This window comes from Pteropus alecto, unplaced genomic scaffold (genome assembly GCF_000325575.1).
Source record: "Pteropus alecto unplaced genomic scaffold, ASM32557v1 scaffold68, whole genome shotgun sequence".
Taxonomy (NCBI): Eukaryota; Metazoa; Chordata; class Mammalia; order Chiroptera; family Pteropodidae; genus Pteropus; species Pteropus alecto.
The window spans coordinates 1,124,046-1,139,569 of NW_006441386.1; the positions used below are offsets into that span (position 1 = coordinate 1,124,046).

Here is a 15,524-nt window from a genome sequence, read left to right on the forward strand (position 1 = left end):
GGGCGACCAACTTGTCCTGGTTTGCTAAGGACTTTTCTGGTTTCAAAACTGAAAGTCCTGCATCCTAGGACCCCTTCCTCCATTTCAGGTAAATTGGGACATTTAGTCACCCTATGTGCAAGGGGATTTTTGGAGTGATGAAACTATTCTGTATGGTACCAGGGTAGTATATACATGACTCCATGCATTTGTCAAAACCCACACATAGTGAGCTGTATGCAAATTTTAAAAATTGACTAATATAGGATCACAGAATGGAATGCAGACTATGACAAATTAACTGTACAGTCATGAGTCATTTAATAACGGGAGTATACTCTGAGAAAGGCGATTTTGTCATCATGTAAACATCCTAGATAGTACAGCCTACTACACACCTAGGCTATGTGGTGTAGCATATTGCTCCTAGGCTACAAACATTCATAGCCTGTTACTGTACTAAATACTGTAGGCAATTGTAATATAATGGTACTTGTGTATCTAAACATAGAAAAGATACAGTATAAAGGATAAAAAATGGTACAACTGTACAGGGCACTACCATGAATGGAGCTTGCATTCATGGTAATTGCTCTGAGTGTCAGTGAGTGAGTGGTGATTGATTGTAAAGGCCTAGGATATTACTGTGCACTACTGTAGACTTTATAAACACTGCACACTTAGGTTGCACTAAATTGATAAAAAATATTTTTCTTTCTTTAATAATAAATAGCTTACTGTAAGCTTTTTACCTTAAAAACTTTAAATTTTAAAAACTTTCCAACTCTTGTAATAACACTTAGCTTAAAACACAAACACATTGTACAGCTGTACAAACTTTTTTCTTTATATTCTTATATAAGCTTTTTTTCTATTTGTAAAATTAAAATTTGTTTTTGCTTTTTATAATTTTTTTTTGTTGCAAACTAAGACACATACACAAACAATAGCCTAGGCCTATACAGGGTCAGGATCATCAATATCGTCTTCCACTTCCACATCTAGTCGCACTGGAAGGTCAATAACACACACAGAGCTGTCATCTCCTGTGATAACAATGCCTTCTTCTGGAATATCTCCCAAAGAACCTGCCTGAGGAGGTGTCACTCTTTTCAGAATTATATCCCTGGTGGTTTGCTTGCTTGCTTCTTTTTTTCATCATAGATTTGTTTGTGAGCAGAGAGTGCACTGTGAACATTCCTCTCTTAATGAAACCTCTCGGTGTTGGAGTCCGTATCTTCAAACTTTTAAAGGAGCTCGTTGAGGTCTGCAAAAGTTTCTGCTTCACTTGGGGGTTCTTCTTTTTCTTCTGCAGTATCCTTTTCTCTTGTCTCTTCTTCAGCTGTGCATTCCTGTTCTAGTTCCAAGAATTCCTCATTAGTCAATTCCTCAGAAACCACTCCTAGGAGCTCTTCAGTGTCATCCTCATCCACACCCAGGTTAAAGTTGTTTGCCATCTCAACCACGCCTTGTTGATTTCTGCAATCTCCTCATTCTTGGCAAATCCTTCAAAGTCATGGAGAACCTGTCGCATCAGTGTGGTCTCAGTGTCTTTCTCAGTTGCAGCAAAGCCTGGGCATAGGTCCTCCTCGGGTAGGACCTTTTAGGCATCCATTTCCACAATAGGGAGGTTTCATCTATATAGAAAATTTGTTTTGGCAAGTAATTTTCCTTCACAATCAGTTCATTTAGAATTTCCAAAAATTCTTCGGCTGCCTTCACATCAGCACTTGCAGACTCACCATTCACTCTCACACTATATAATGAAGAATGATTCTTGAATCATTTAAACCACCCAGAGCTAGCAGTAAGTTCGACACTGTAGTTGGCGCCAGCCTTTTCTTTCAACATCACAAACAAACTTTTTGCTTTGGCCATGATCATCATGGTGCTGAGAGGGATATGCTATGTCTGGTCTTCAGGTCATCAGAAGATTCTTCATGTCTGATATAGGCCTTTCTCAAATTTTTGTTAGTCTCATTGCCTTGAATGAAGCAGATCCTTTAACAGCTCCCATCAGTTTGTTCTTGCTCTTCAAGATCATAACCATAGTGGAATGGGACATGCCTGACTGGTGAACAATAACTAACACTGATTTTTCACTTTCACAGTCCTTAATCACTTTTAATTTAACTTTCAGGGCAATCATTCAAGGTGGTCTCTTACTGGCAAGATTAGAAGTAGATTTTATATGCTTAGTGGCCATGATGAGCAAAACAATGCGAGATTAAATCAAACACAGGAGAAAATGATGCAATCAAGAGACACAGTAAACATGAGATGTATGAAGCGGCTACCAGCCTAACATTGTATGATATTTTATAGCAAACATTTTTTTATAAGTAGAAAGAGTACACTCTGAAATAATGATAAAAAGTATAGTAAATACATAAACTAGTAGCATAGTAATTTATTATCATTATCAAATATTATGTACTATACATAATTGTATGTGTTATACTTTTATGTGACTGGCAGTGCAGTAGATTTGTTCACATCAGAATCACCACAAACACATAAGTAATGCATTGTACTGCGAAGTGATGATGGCTATGTCACTGGATGATAAAAATTTTTCAGCTCCATTATAATTTTAGGGTCTCCATTATGTGGGGTCCTCCATTGACTGAAACATCGTGATGTGGCACATAAATATGTATTACATATTTACGACATAACCTCAATGAAGCGGGTGGAAAGAAGAGGAGCTGATCTAAGTAACTCCAGAAAATGTTTTGACTGGATACTGTAAGACTAAAGGCAAAAAACTATTGTGAGTAAACACTGAACCCTACTTGGTAAATTTGTTTCTCACAAAGTATAGGCTGGCAATTCGTAAACAACTTTATATGTGTACTAGGATTGAACAAATAAGTAAATAGATTATAGATAATAAAAACCAGGTTACAAATCAATAAGGGGAAAGGCTAAAATAACCTTGTGTTGGATTACAGTAGGAGCTATCAGTATGAACTCATGTTTATTTAAACAAATAATTAGATAGGTCCAGAAAGAATTATAGACATGTGTATACACGTGAGTTAGTATACATACATATATTTCCAAACCCTGTCCACTCAGAGGACCTTGAAACAGAGACACTCTAGTAGCAACAAGCACACCTAGAGCCCAGATCTCGGTTTCTAAATACCTTTCTCCAATAAAAGAAACCAGGGCTCCTTGGAAAAGTGGTTAATTATAGAACTGGAGTAGGGAATATCAGATAAGCTTGAAGCATCCTGTACCCGGAACTAAAAAGTACTTAAAAAGGAGAAGAAAAAAAGAGGAAAGGGAGGGGGAGGGATGAAAAAGTAAACAAAGAAAAGAAAGAAAATGAAAACGAGGGGGAGATGTCAAAAAACACAGGAAGAGCTTCTAATTACCCAAAGCAGAGCGACAGAAATAAATAATGATGGTATTGCATTATAACCCATGAGTCCTTACTGATGTAAAGAAATAATAGAAATGATGACTAAACGGGGGCAAATTTCCCATATAGAAGAATTCCAACTAATAAGGGTAGATGGTCCCTGTCCCTTCTGGGAGGTGGATTTTAATTCTTTTCCCCTTTGAGTGTGGTCTGGGCTGAGTGATCCACTTCCAAAGAATAGAGCCTATTAGGGGAAAATTAATAACTTTACAGGGGACAAACATGATAGGTGCAATTTTAATCAAGTGATTAAGGTTAATAACATCATTAATGTCATGTTGATATTGTGTGCCTCTAATGTGATGTATTGCGATGAGTACTTCACCTTGTAGTATTCTTCTCCCAAACCTATAATTCCATTTTAATCATGAGAAAACATCAGAAAAAGCCAAACTGAAGGACATTCTATAAAATATTTGGCCAGTATTATTCAGAAGTATCAAGGTCATAAACATATAAAAAGATTGAGAAACTGTCACAGACTGAAAGAGACTAAGGGAACATGATAATTAAATGTCATGGGTACCGTGGGTTGGGCCCTGGAACAAATTGGTGAAATTTAAATAAATTCTGTGGTTTAGTTAATAGTATTGTATTAATGATAACTTCTTAGTTTTGACAAATGTGCCATAGTTATGTTAGATATTATATTAGGGGAAGCTGGGTGAGGGTATAATGGGGACTCTCTACTATCTTTGCAACTTTTCCGTAAAGCTAAAATTATTCCAGAGCAAAAAAAAAAAAAAAAAAATGTTTAAAGAGTGAAAAAAGATGTCTATGTAATTATACAGAGAAACTCCAAGACATAAGTGAAAAAAGCAAGGTGCAGAATGATAGGTAAAGTTTACTGGCTGGCTCTAAACTCTGAGACCAATTCTGGAAAGACACCCCTAAATTGGTAAGAGAGTTGCCTCAAGGAGGGTGAGTGAGTGGGATGGGGACAGGAGTGAGAGGGAGACTTTGCTCTGGAACTTTTGCATCTTTTGAATTTTATACCACGTGCAAAAAAGTAAATTAAAAAGTGGGTAAGAGAAAAATGCCTTTTGTCAAAGGTACCCATAAAAATCCCTTAATACAGGATTATGGAAAAAATTATTTTTGAAAATTAGGTTGGAAGAAGAAGCTGGCTTGAACTTAAGAGCCACGATGTTCACATTCAGGTCGCTGAGAAGGGGCCTTCTGAGAAACCCGTGAGCCTGAGGGAAGCAGGGCATGCACAGTGCACCTTCACCTCCACAGACACCACAAGGCACGGGTCTCAGCTCTCTTTCGCTGCCCTTTTTCCTCACTGGCTTTTTCTTCCTGAACAGGTTTAGTTGAATTCACTTAATTTGCCACTCTTTTGGTCAGCACTTCCTGTACTCTGCTTCTCTTTTCTTTAGAACACTCACATTGGATAACACTGACATCGCATTATCTATTTACTTGTTCTGGTTATACAGGATATTGCTGCATAATAAAACATCCCAAACCTTAACGAGACAACCTCATTTTGTTATGCTTACGGATTCTGTGGGTCATGCATTTGGACAGGGCACAATAAAAATGAATTGTTTCTGCCCCATCCTGGCTGGGTCTCGAATGGAGGTGACTCCAATGGCTGGGGGCTAGAATCATGTGTCTAGTATCTGCTCGGAATGATTGGAAGATGATGCTCACTTGGGACTGTGAATGGAGCATCACCAGGTGGCCCTTCCACCTGGTTTGAGCTTCTCAGAGCACTTACAGGCATGTCCTGGAAAGGAGTGCCTGAAGAGTAAGCGTTCCAAGAGAACATGGCCTTTTATGACCTAGTCTTGGGGGTCACTTCTGCTATTCTCTATTGGCTGAAGCAGTCACATGCCTGCTCAGGTTCAAGGGCGGGTGGGCATTGAGTGCACCTCTCCCTGGGCAGGGGAGGGGGTGTCGAAGAATGTGGTGCCATGTTTTAAAAGTGCCACACTTGTTTATATTCTGTCTCCTTTCTATGAAGGCAGGACTTTCTCAGTTTTGTTTCTCACTGTGTCCCTTTTAGACACACAAGTAAATGCTTGCTGTTTAATGACCATGTTAAGAAAGTGTCATTTTCCCTTCTTTTAAAAGTTTTTATTAAGAAAACCTCTCAAATATCTCTGTGGAGATGACTGGATGACCCACCCATCTCACTTCTTCTGAAACACACATGCTGAAAACAGAGTCTCTCTTCCCACAGCTCCCAGTACTCCCTCCCTTGCTGCTTCCCAGCACCACGGTCCTGCTGGAAACTACGAGCTGTTCCAGACACTACTGGGCCTGCTGGGGAATGTGTGCACCCTATGCATTCCCAGGACCAAGCACTATGCATGTGCTGAGAAGTGTCAAGCAAATATGGTGCCCTCTGGGTCTGCAGTGCTTTCTAGGTCTTCCCGCTAATGCCAGCCATCCATACCAAACCCTGGAGCATGAGTTCCTGGGACCTCACAAGTTAAAAGAGCTCAGAGACCTTCTAGAATGAGAATATTCCCCATAATGATGATCTAGCTTGAGTTTCACTGAATCCTGGTCTTTTTGTCCAAGACCCATAGCCTCTCTACATACCCTAGCACCTTGATGTAAGTGGAACAAGAATTTGTCATTTTGAGGACAGCCAGGCTTTTTAAAATCATGACACATTGTTCCACTTTGGGAATGCCTCTCTGCCATTGTGTGCTATCTTTTTGGGATGGAAAATCCAAGTTATCTGTCCTTCTGCTATAGAAACTAGACCACCCATGGTGGTCCCTCCACTGGACACTTCTCTCCCCTCTCCAGACTGCCAAGGGCCAGGCTTGCAACCTTTATGTAAATGGTCAATATATCTGTTAGGGGACCCATACATAGCTGGTCGTACATCTTGAGGGCAGTGACATGGGATGGAAAAACGGCTAAAGCCACTCTGGCAGTAGCTCCGAGGCAGGACTGTTGAGCAGTTTTTACTATTTAGGCTCTCACAGAGGGGCCAGATTCCAGTGTGTTACAAAACTGGGTCTTCTCCTCCCTTTAATCCTGTAGCTTTTCTCACACCCTTCTAATAACACTGCTATTGCTTGAGATGTGAGCTGGGCTCAGTCTTGTTGCTTGCTACCAAAGAAGCCTGACTGACATGCTGTGGTCCTAATCAGTTGAGATTAGATTAGAGATTCCTTATAGCCCTAGGGCTAGTTTAGCATCTGGTTACCTGGGAGGGGTATAAACCAGGAGTATAAGTCTGGCTCTTGGAGCCTGCTGCCAATGCCAGAAAGCATCAAAACATTAAGGCCTTGAGCGGGCAATGTCAGGGACACCTTGGGAGATGGTGGGGCTGCCCAACCCCTGATCCTCAAGATTCAGCTGGTGTGCTACACAAGCATGGAACAGTCACTGGTGGACAGCTATGTCTTCCACAAGGCCTCCTATTTGACCCATTGCTATATCTACCTGGTTCCTGCATATGTACCTTTTGGACTCAGGCCTCCTCCTTGATTTGGGGACACTTTATTATGTGCTTCTCTGGTCAGCATTCTCCTCAGTACTAGATACTGCACACACCAGATTAGGAGACCTGCCCATCTGTTTCATCCTAGAGTTACCCTTGCTGAATGAGCTGTCTCCTCTGCTTCTAGACATTTACAAGGGCATTCCAGGCCATGTACGTTCACAAGAAGTGATGAGAAAGAGGGAGCCCACAGGTACTAAAGAGAGAAGGCAAGCAGTGGGGTTAGTAGGGATGGGGCAGAAGTCATGAAGGGAAGGAAGGGTGAGAAGGACATTGGGAACCCTTGTCATTCTTTTGGTTCCAGCATTTGAACCTTCTTTCTCTAAGATGACCCCTTTACCTTATAAGGTTGACTAACCTCTGGTTATAGATGCTGAAAATACCAGACACTGGCTTTCTATAGCTCATTTAGACCCTGACAAAGGCTGCCATGGACTGAATTGTGTTCCTTCAAAATTCATATGTTGAAACCCTGACTGTATTTTGAAATAGAGGCTATAAGAAAGTCATTAAGGTTAAATGAAGTCATAAGGATGGGGCACTGATCAAATAGGATTAGTGTCATTATAAGAAAAGACACCAGAGAGCTCTCTTTCTCTCTAGACAACCCCCTGCCCTTACAGTGTGTACAAAGGTGAGGTTATATGAGGACAGAACAAGATGGCAGCTACCTACAAGCCAGAAAAAAAGGCCTCACTAAAAATTGATAATGATGGTACCTTGAACTTGGACTTCTACCTCCTGTGGGGAAAATAAATGTCTGTTGTCAAAGTTACTTAGTCTATGGTATTTTGTTATGGCAGGGGCACATAACCCAAGCTCCATCAGTTAGGTAGACCCATGCCTATTTCACCAATCAGAGCATGTGATAAGGAGCTGGGTTTGGCAAATTCCTTTTGGCAGCCACGTTGACTAATATGCCCAGCCCCAATGGCAGCTTTCAGGGTCCCGTGTGGCTGGTGTCAGCAGGATTAGGGATCTTGTATGTCTCCAAAGCTGTGTCCTCACCAGACTAATTCTTTGGGGGATGTTCTGGGTAGCCTATAAGCCTGATTATGTGATCCTTTCAGAGAGTCTGCAAGCCAATCAATAAAGCCCTTTTAAAACAAAGCAAGCCATTTACTGTAGTATAGCATATCACAAGCATATAGCTTGCCGGAGTTTTACAAAATAACTACACCACATAATGAATGAGCATTCAGACCAAAGAACGAAACATTAACGCCTGGGAAGATTTTTTCCTTTCTCTGTCCAGTCGCTACCATCCTCCTGAGGGGAACCAGAGTCCTGACTTCTGATAAACACAGTTTAGTGGATCACAAAGAGTATGTTCTTTTGTAGCTGGCTTTTATTGCTCAACATTATTTTTTGTGAAGTTCATAGATATTGTTGCATGAATCAGTAGATCATTCTTTTTTGTTGCTGCATATTATTCCTTTGTATGAATCTACCACAATTTATCTGTTGCTGGGCATTTAGGGGTTTTCCATTAGGGTCTATTACAAATAGTGATGCTATGAATATTACTGTGCATTACTATCTTTGTTGAAAATATGTAAGCATGTCTGTTATACCTCGGAGTGCAGTTGTTGGGTATGTACACGTTCACCTTTGGCAGATAATGCCAAATAGTTTTCTAAGGTAGTTTTACCAATTTATACTCCCACCAGAAACAGTAGAATTCCTTTTTGCTCCACATCCTCTCCAGCATTTGTAATTATTTGCCTTTTTGTATTTTAGCCACTATTGTGATTGTATTTATTGGCCATTTGAATATATTTTTTTAACAGCCTGTTTAAATATTTTTCCCATTTAAAATTTGTATTGTCAGTATTTCTCTCATTGATTTCTTTATGTATTTGAGATACGAGTCATTTGTTAGATAGTGTACTGCAAATATCTTCTCCCACTTTGATTTAGGGTATGAGATGGTAGGCAAATATTTTTCCTATTAGGACAGTTAATGACCCAAGACCACTTATAAAAAAGACAATCTTTCCCCACTAAGCTGCAGGTCACCTTTGCCATAAATTCTCTATTTTGTTTCAATGATCCTTTGTCTATCTGTATGCTCATATCGCACTTAATATTTTTGCAATTTTTTATTATGGTAAAATAGAACATAAAATTTACTATCTTAATAATTTTAAGTGTACAGTTCAGTGATATAAGTACATTCATATTGTTGTATACTCATAACTACCATTCATCTCCAGAACTCTCCATCTTTCTAAACTGAAAGTCTATACCCAATAACTCTATACACATTAACCAGTAACTCCTCATTCCCCACTCTCTTCAGCTGCTGGCAACCACCATTCTACTTTCAAGCTCTGTGACTTTGACTACTCCAAGGGCTGCATATAAGTGTCATCATACAGTATTTGTCTTTTTGTGAATGGCTTATTTCACTTAGCATAATGTACTCAAGTTTCATCCATGTTGTCAGAATTTCCTTCCTTTTTAGTATATTAATATTCCATTATATGTACCACATTTTGCTTATCCATTAATTCATCAATAGACACTTGGGTTGCTTTCACATTTTAGCTTTATGAATAATGCTGTTATGAACATGGATGTACAAACATCTCTTTGAGATCCTGTTTTCAGTTCGTTTGAGTGTATACTCAAAAGAGGAATTGTTGGATCATTTGGTAGTTCCATTTTTAATTTCTTGAGGAAACACCATACCATTTTCCATGGTAGTTGTACTATTTTACATTCTCACCAACAGTGTGCAAAGGTTCCAATTTCTCCATATCTTTGCCAACATTTGTTATCTTCATTTTTTAAATAATAGTTATCTTAATGGATGTGAGGTTCATTATTAGTGTATAGAAATACAATTACTTTTGTATCTAGCTACTCTGATGAATTTGTTAGCACTGCCAGTTGTTTTTATTTTAATGGAATCTTTACGGTTTTCTACATATGAGATCATTTCATCTGCAAACAGAGATAATATTACTTCTTTCAATTAGGATGCTATTTATTTGTTTGTTTGTTTGTTTGTTTGCTTAATTGCCTTGGCTAGGACTTCTAGTATTATGCTCAATAGAAGAGATGAAAATGGGCAACCTTGTCTTGTTCCTGATCTTAGAGGAAAAGCTTTCACTCTTTTATGCTAAGCATGATGTTTGCTGTGGGTTTTTCATATATAGATTTTATTATGTTGAGGTACTTTTCTTCTATTCCTAGTTTGTTGAGTGTTTTTATAATGAAAGGGCATTGAATTTTGTCAAATGCATTTTCTACATCAATTGAGATAATCACGTGATTTTTTCCCCTCCTTCATTCTGTTAGCGTGGTATAATTTTTTTTTTTATGCTGAACCATCTTTGCATTCCAGTAATATGTCCCATTTGGTCACAGGGTAGAATCCTTTTAAAATGCTACTGAATTCAGTTTGCTAGTATTTTGTTGAGGATTTCTGCACTGATGTTCATGAGGAATACTGGTTTGTAGTTTTCTTTTCTTGTAGTGTCTATGGCTTTAGTATCAGGGTTATGCTGGCATTCATAGAGTGAGTTAGGAAGGATTCTCTCCTCTTTGATTTTTGGAGAAGTTTGAAAAAGATTGGTATTAGTTCTTCTTTAAATGTTTATAGAATTCACCAGTAAAGCCATCAGATTTAGGGCTTTTCTTTGTCGGGAGATTTTTGATTACTGACTCAATCTGGATACTAGTGATAGGTCTATTTAGATTTTCTATTTCTTCATGTTTTAGTCTTGGTAAATTTTGTGTGACTAGGAATTTGCTTATTTTTGTCTAGGTTATTCAGTTTTTCGGCATTCAATTGCTCATAGTATTCTCCTATAATCCCTTTTATTTCTTTAGTATTGGTACTAACATCCCCATTTTCTTTTCTGGTTTTAGTAATTTAATTTGTGTCTTCATTTTTGTAGCTTTATAATAAATCTTCATGTCATCTCAGTTTGTTCTTCATTATTATTGTCCTGGCTATTCTTAGGCCTTTGCATTTCAGTATAAATTTGAGAGTTGGTTTCACGATTTACTCCAAAAATCTGCTGGGATTTGGATTGGAATGGCATTAAATAAATAAATCAATTTGAAGAAACTTGACATCTATATAAGACTTCCACCTGCTCCCCCCACTCTGGCTGTTAGAAACAACTTATCTGCTTTCTGTCACTGTAGTTTTTGCCTTTTTTAGACTTTCATACAAATGGAACCATACAGTATGTAGTCATTTGTGGCTGGATTATTTTAGCCTGTATAATGCTTTTGAGATTCATTCATGTTCTTGCATTCTTTGTTAACACTGAGTAATATTCCATTGTACAGATATAACACAATATGCTTATTTATTAACCAGTTGAGGGGACCTTGAGTCATTTCTCAGTTTTCTGTTATTGTGAATAAAGCTTCTCTGAAAGCTTTATTTATGATAACAATATTAAAAATATATATAATTAGACATATAAAAATTATATTTTTAAAATTGATATTTAAACATATATTATATAAAATTATGGTATATAAAATATATAAAATTAAACATAATACATAAAATATAAAAATATATCATATAAATCTATATGATATATTGTTAAAGCTTTATTCTAAATAACAACACATGTATACGTCTTTGTATGAACATGTTTTCATTTCTCATGAATAAACACCCAGGCCTGAGATCTGAGTCATATGTAAGCATATCTTTATAGGAAACTGAAAAACTGTTTCCCAAGTGGCTGTACCTTTTGCATTTCTACCAGCAATTTATGAGGGTTCCAGGTGCTTCAGTCTTTTCCAGTACTATGTAGTATCAGTGTTTTTAATTTCAGTCATTCTAGAGGTTGTGTAGTAGTATCTAACTGTGGTATTAACTTGCATTTTTACAAATGCTAATAATATAAACGCTCTGGTTTTTCCTTTTCTTTTTTTTCCCAATTAAAACTTTTAAAGCTTTTTATTTTGAAATAGTTTTAGATTTACAGAAGAGTTGTAAAGATAATACAGAGAGTTCCTATATACCACTCTCACAATTTTCTTTAATGTTAACATCTTACATAGCTATGGTACCTTTGTCAAAACTAAGAAATTTACATTGGTCCAATACTCTTAACTAAAACACAGACTTTATTCATATTCCACCTGTTTGTCCACTAATGTTCTTTTTCTGTTCTAGAACCCAACCTAGAATATGACATAACATTTAATTATTATGTCACCTTAGTCCCTTCCAATCTGTGATGGTTTTTCAGTCTTTCCATGTTTTTTATGACCTTGACACTTTTAAAGAGTACTCGGTCAGGTATGTTTGTAGAATGTTATCAGTTTGGGTTCATATGATGTTTTCTCATGATTATGTGGATTATTAAAAGAACACTACAAGATTGTAAAGTGTTGTAAGCTACTTATCACATGATATCAGAGGGTACATAATATCAGCATGACTTATTGTGATATTAGCCTTGATCCCTTGGTTTAAGTTGTGTCTGCCAGATTTCTTCACTCTAAAGTTACTATTTTTTCCATACTCTATTAATTAGGAGTGAGTTACTAAGTCTAGCCCCTAATTCAGGGGAATAGAATTAAGTTCCATCTCTTAATGCGGTGTATCAAAGAATATGAGGACATATGTTAAAACCACTATAGTAATTAATAAATATTATGATTGAAGTATTTGAGAGTAGAAAAATATCCTGTTTCCCCTAAAAGTTTTGCCAATTAATTTTAGCTTACAGCAATTTTTAAGACAGTGTTCTAGTGGTGGTTTTTTATTTCCCTCATTCCTTCTACATTTACTGTTTAGAATTCTTTTGGTGGAAATTTGTCCATTCTCTCCTCTTATATATTTATCTAAATACTTATTCCTATCAATAGGAACTCATGGATACCTATATTTATTCTTTGAGTTACACCCCAACACCATTGTTATTTATTTTATTTTCAAATTGTTCTAGCTTTGGCCATTGGGAACATTTGGATTAGTCCCTGTGTCCTTTTGACATGCTCCCATTGTGTTTTTTTTTTTTAAATTTATTTTCTGGCATTATAAGATGCTCCAGATTTTATTTTGATTAGTGGTTATATAATATACTATATCTTATTTTGTTCTTTTATTTTTAACCCATTTTGTCTTTGTATTCAAAGTGGGCATGTAGTTGGTTCTTGTTTTAAAAAAATCCGACATGAAAATCTGTTAATTGCCATTTGCTATTGTCTCATCTATTCCTGTTTGCAAATCATGTGAGTAAATAAGAAAAAATTTCCCAAACAGATCCACAGGGGCATATTAATAAATGCTTGGAGTCAAATGGTTCCACAAAGTGTGAAACAAAACACACAAATTTCCCTGTCCCAGAGTCCCAATGCCCAGCAGCTTTATATGGTTCAGAGACATTCAAGAGGTAAGAAATTGTTTCTCAATTTCAAACATGTCTGTGCAAAAGGGAGACAAGGAATCCTCCTTTGTCTCCTCTTCCTCCTTTGTGTCTTCCTCTTCCTCCTTCTTACTTATTTAACAAACCCACTTAAAACATCATCCTGCCCTGCTTGTGTGTGTGTGTGTGTGTGTGTGTGTGTGTGTATGTAACATAAATTTACCCTCTTAACAATTTTTAGGTGTATAGAACAGTATTGTTAACCATATGCACATTGTTTTATAATAGATCTCTAGATTTTTTTTCCTCTTGCCTAACTGAAACTCTATATCCATTGAACAATTTCCGGTTTCTGTCTCCCCCAGTCCCTGGCAACCACCATTCTATTTTTCTGTTTGTATGAATTTGATGACCATAGATACCTAAGCTAGATGGAATCATGCAGTATTTTTCTTTTTGTGATTGGCTTATTCTATTTAGCACAATGTCCTCAAGATTCATCCATGTTATAAGGTATGACAGGATTTCCTCTTTTTTGAATCATCATCATCATCATCATCATCATCATCATCATCATTATCATCATCATCCATTCATCATGGACATGATCCTGGCAGGGAAGTGAGACTGGAGAACTTGACAGATCTCACCATCACCAATGACAACAACCTCAACTGTGACCTGTCTGACATCAAAGATGTCTTTAAGAAGATGTGGAGCCCCAGTTTTACCCTCTTCAAGAACTTAAGTGGTATCTACTCTCTGGCTTTCCACCACAGCCAGTCAGCTTTGCACACTGCTTCTGAGGATGGCACACTCAAGCTCTGAAACCTGCAGAAAGCTGTCCCAGCCAAGAAGAATGCTGCACTAGATGTGGAACCTACTCACACCTTCCAGGCTCACAGGGGCCTGTGTTGGCAGTAGCCATGGGCAACAACAGCGATTACTGTTACAGTAGTGGGGCAGATGCTCATAGCCACAGCTGCAAGGTTCCAGACCTTAACATGGACCCCTACGATAGTTACAAACTGAGTGTGCTGAGCCACATCCTGGAGGACCATGGGGATGCTGTGTGGGGCCTGGACTTCAGTCCCACCTCCCAGCACCTGGCCTTGTGCCCCACCAATAGCACTGTCTGCATCTGGGACTCCAGTAGCAGCAGCCTGACCTGTCTCTGTACCTTTCCTATAGCCAGTGATCATGGGATCCCTGACTCAGTGGCCTTTACTAGCACTGAGCCTGCCCACACCATAGCCTCATTCTGCTCTGGCAACATTGTTCTGTATGACCTGGAGGCTGGCAGTGCCCTCCTCATGCTGGAGTCCTAGGGGAGCAGCAGCTCAACCCAAATCAACCAGGTGGTGTCATCCAAACCATCCTCTCACCATCACTACCCATGATTACAGAGGCATTGGCTTTCTGGACAACTGGACAGGGAACTGTGTGCAGTCTGTGGGTGCTCACCTGGACTTGGTCACCTGCCTGGCCAAAGATATATTCCTGATGTCAGAAAGCCACAACTGCTCCCTGTGTCTGTGGAGCCTGGACAACAAAATGTGAGTGCAGGAGATTATGGCCCATGGCTCAAGAAGCACTAGGAGGCCATGCATGCTGTTGGCTGACACCTCAGCAAGGCCCTCACTGTCAGTGCAGTTGCCAATACCCTGGCCAAGGTCTTTGTAAAATACCCACTTGGCCCCACCCTGGCCTGGGAGCAAGGAAGGCAGATGAGTTTGAGGTGACTCCTAGCCTCAGTCTAGAGGCCCAGAGGCCCAGCCTCTTCTTGCCTATCTTGGAACCTGGTAGTGCTAAAGGCCCTTTCCCCAGGAGGCCCACCCTCATAGCCTGCCCTTCCCCTAGCTTCTCAGCCTGGGGAGTTGCCTCCTTCAGGAATCATAATGGCCTCTGGGAGTTTCTTCTCTGCCCTGACACCCATTCCTAAGCTCTGAGTTGCCTTCTAGGGGCAACACAACCAAGGCTGGATGTATTTGGGGATCAGCTTTTCCAAGACACCAAGGTGCCAAGTTCTTTCTTTGAACACCCTAACCTATCCTCTCTATCTTCCTAGACCTGAGTGGGAACCGTGCTGAGAGGAACCCCAGATGCCCCTGCCCTGGGTCTGATGGAAAGCTATGGAGCCAGCTGGACCCATGCCGTCCTCAGTAGATGTGCTTGTCCTGGCTCACCCTGGAAGCACATCTACCCACCCCTCCAGTTCTCTCAACACAGCTTTCCAGACGGCCTCTGGAGAGGTGCTGGCCCCTACCTCCCCTAACATTCTTCCAAGAGC

General features: G+C 39.0%; 1 pseudogene; it reads left to right on the top strand.

Annotated features, from left to right (window-relative positions):
* Positions 1-13,820: 13,820 nt before the first annotated feature.
* On the top strand, positions 13,821-14,976 carry LOC102896559 (annotated as a pseudogene).
* Positions 14,977-15,524: the final 548 nt, after the last annotated feature.